Source organism: Arachis ipaensis, chromosome B1, assembly GCF_059453495.1.
Source record: "Arachis ipaensis isolate K30076 ecotype BB chromosome B1, ASM5945349v1, whole genome shotgun sequence".
In the NCBI taxonomy this organism is placed as follows: Eukaryota; Viridiplantae; Streptophyta; class Magnoliopsida; order Fabales; family Fabaceae; genus Arachis; species Arachis ipaensis.
The window spans coordinates 83,641,039-83,644,745 of NC_142436.1; the positions used below are offsets into that span (position 1 = coordinate 83,641,039).

A 3,707-nucleotide genomic window follows, 5' to 3' on the forward strand; every position below is an offset into this window, starting at 1 on the left:
TATTTTTCATCCGAGACGAGAAATCCGACAGTTGATTAGCCGTGCAGAGATCGTACCTGGTATTTTTCATCCGAGAGGATCATACAGCTTGCCATGGAAGGGAGCACGCATGGTTGGAAGAAGGCAATAGGAAAGCAGAGGTTCATAAGCAACAAAGCATCTCCAAACGCTTATCTGAAATTCCCACCAATGAATTACATAAGTATCTTTATCTTATTTTATGTTTTATTTATCTTTTAATTATCAAAACCTTATAACCAATTGAATCCGCCTGACTGAGATTTACAAGGATGACCATAGCTTGCTTCAAGCCGACAATCTCCGTGGGATCGACCCTTACTCACGTAAGGTATTACTTGGATGACCCAGTGCACTTGCTGGTTAGTTGTGCGGAGTTGTGAAAAGTGTGAATCACGATTTCGTACACCAAGTTTTTGGCGCCGTTGCCGGGGATTGTTCGAGTTTGGACAACTGACGGTTCATCTTGTTGCTTAGATTATGTAATTTTATTTTATGTTTAAGCATTTTATTTTTATTTTTATTTTCGAAAAATAATTCAAAAAAAATTTATGGTTTTCGAAAAATTCAAAAAAAAATATTTGTTCTTCAGAATTTTTAGGAATGAATTCTAGAGTTTCATAAGATATGTTGAAGCCTGGCTGGCTGTTAAGCCATGTCTAATCTGTTGGACTGAGCTTTCCACTTATCTTTGCAGAGCCTTTTGGTTCCCATCAATTTGGCTGTTGTATGTAATGCTCTGCTAAAGCTTGGCTGGCTGTTTGGCCACATCTAATTCTTTTGGACCGAAGCTTTAGACTAACATTGCATAATTCCTGGAATTCTTATTAAAAATTTTGTATCCCTTTGTTTTCTTTTTCTAAAACAATTTTCGAAAAATACCAAAAAAATTAATAAAATCATAAAAAACCAAAAATTTTATGTTTCTTGTTCAATTCTAGTGTCAAATTTTATGTTTGGTGTCAATTACATGTTTTTAATTTTTCTTAGATTTTTGAAAACTCATACATTGTGTTCTTTCTTGATCTTCAAGTTGTTCTTAATGATTTTCTTTGTTAGATCTTTAATTTTTCTTGTTTTGTGTCTTTTCTTGTTTTTCATATGCATTTTTGAGTTATTAGTGTCTAAAGTTTAAAAATATTTAAGTTTGGTGTCTTGCATGTTTTTCTTTTCTTAAAAATTTTCAAAAACATGTTCTTGATATTCATCATGATCTTCAAAGTGTTCTTAGTGTTCATCTTGACATTCAAAGTGTTCTTGCATGCATTATTCATTTTGATCTTAAATTTTATGTTTGGTGTGATTTTGTTGTTTTTCTCTCTCCTCATTAAAAATTCAAAAATAAAAAAATAATATCTTTTTCTTATTTTACCAATAAATTTCGAAATTTTGGTTTGATTTCGTCAAACTTTTTTTTAAAATTTAGTTGTTTTTTGTTAGTCAAGTCAAAATTTCAAGTTAAAAATTCTATCTTTTCAAAACTTTTTCAAAAATCAAATCTTTTTCATTTTTCTTCTTAATATTTTAAACAAATTTTCCAAATCTTCTCCTTATTTTTATTTCATATTTTTTAAATTAATGCTAACAATTAATGTTTTCATTCAAAAATTTTCAAGTTGTTACTTGCCTATTAAGAAAGGATCAATCTTTAAATTCTAGAATCATATCTTTTAGTTTCTTGTTAGTCAAGTAATCAACTTTAATTTCAAAAATCAAATATTTTTAATTTCCTTTTCAAATCTTTTTCTGACTTCTTATCTTTTCAAAAATTACTTTCAAATCTTTTTCAATTAACTACTTGACTTTTTGTTTGATTTTAAAAGTTTACTAATTCTTATCTTTTTCAAAACCACCTAACTACCTTTCTCTCTCTCTAATTTTCGAAAACCACTAACCACTTTTTCAAAATTCTTTTTAATTAACTAATTATTTTAAATTCTAATTTTATTTTATTTCTTTTAATATTTTTGAATAATAACCAATAATTAAAATAAAAACAAAATTATTTCTCTTTTTTTTTAATTAATTCGAACCCTCTCCCCCTCTCTGTGTTTGAATTTCTTCCTCCTTCTTTATTCTGTTCTTCTATTCTTCTACTCACATAAAGGAATCTCTATACTGTGACATAGAGGATTCCTCTTCTTTTTCTGTTCTCTTCTTTTTCATATGAGCAGGAACAAGGATAAGAACATTCTTGTTGAAGCTGATCCTGAACCTGAAAGGACTCTAAAGAGGAAGCTAAGAAAAGCTAAAACACAACACTCTGGAGAGGACCTAACAGAAATTTTTGAAAAAGAAGAAGTTATGGCAGCCGAAAATAACAACAATGGTGGAGATACAAGGAAGGTGCTTGGTGACTTTACTGCACCAACTTCTGACTTCTATCGAAATTGGAGCAAACAACTTTGAGCTTAAGCCTCAATTAGTTTCTTTAATGCAGCAGAATTGCAAGTTTCATGGACTTTAATTGGAAGATCCTCATCAGTTCTTAGCTGAATTCTTGCAAATCTGTGACACTGTTAAGACCAATAGGGTTAATCCTGAGGTCTATAGGCTTATGCTTTTCCCTTTTACTGTAAGAGACAGAGCTAGGATATAGTTGGACTCACAACCTAAAGAAAGCCTGAACTCTTGCGAAAAGTTGATCAATGCCTTCTTGGCCAAATTCTTTCCACCTCAAAAGTTGAGCAAGCTTAGAGTGGAAGTCCAAACCTTCAAACAGAAGGAAGGTGAATCCCTCTATGAAGCTTAGGAAAGATACAAGTAATTGATCAGAAGGTGTCCTTCTGACATGCTTTCAGAATGGAGCATCCTATGTATATTCTATGATGGTCTGTCTGAATTATCCAAGATGTCATTGGATCACTCTGCTGGTGGATCTCTTCATCTGAAGAAGATGCCTGCAGAAGTCCAGGAACTCATTAAAATAGTTGCAAATAACCAGTTTATGTACACTTCTGAAAGAAATCCTGTGAATAATGGGACAACTCAAAAGAAAGGAGTTCTTGAGATTGATACTCTGAATGCCATATTGGCTCAGAACAAAATATTGACTCAGCAAGTCAATATGATTTCACAGAGTCTGAGTGAAACGCAAGCTACATTAGGCAGTACTAAAGAAGCCTCCCCTGAAGGAGAAGCTTATGGCCCTGAGAATCCTGGAATGGAAGAGGTGAATTACATGGGAGAATCCTATGGAAACACCTATAACCCTTCATGGAGAAATCATCCTAATTTCTCATGGAAGGATCAGCAGAAGCCTAATCAGAGCTTCAATAATAATAATGGTGGAAGAAATAGGTTTGGCAATAGCAAGCCTTTTCCATCATCTTCTGAGCAACAGACAGAGAATTCTAAGCAGAGCCTCTCTGACTTAGCAACCATAGTCTCTGATCTATCTAAGACCACTATCAGTTTCATGACTGAAACAAGGTCCTCCATCAGAAATTTGAAGGCACAATTGGGTCAGTAAAAGAGTTACTAAAATCCCTCATAATACTCTCCCAAGTAATACAGAAGAAAATCTAAAGAGAGAGTGCAAGGTCATCAATATACCTAACATGGCCGACCCTATAGAGGAGGAAGAGGCAGTGATTTCCACTGAGGAAGACCTCAATGGACGTCCACTGGCCACTAAGGAGTTCCCTAATGAAGAACCAAAGGAATCTGAGGCCCATACAGAGACCATA

General features: G+C 33.3%; 1 non-coding gene across 1 annotated transcript; it reads right to left on the bottom strand.

Annotated features, from left to right (window-relative positions):
• Positions 1 to 2,707: 2,707 nt before the first annotated feature.
• Positions 2,708 to 2,815, bottom strand: LOC148577271 (small nucleolar RNA R71). The gene has a single exon (XR_015903821.1). It is a non-coding gene; the product is annotated as a small nucleolar RNA R71 (small nucleolar RNA).
• Positions 2,816 to 3,707: the final 892 nt, after the last annotated feature.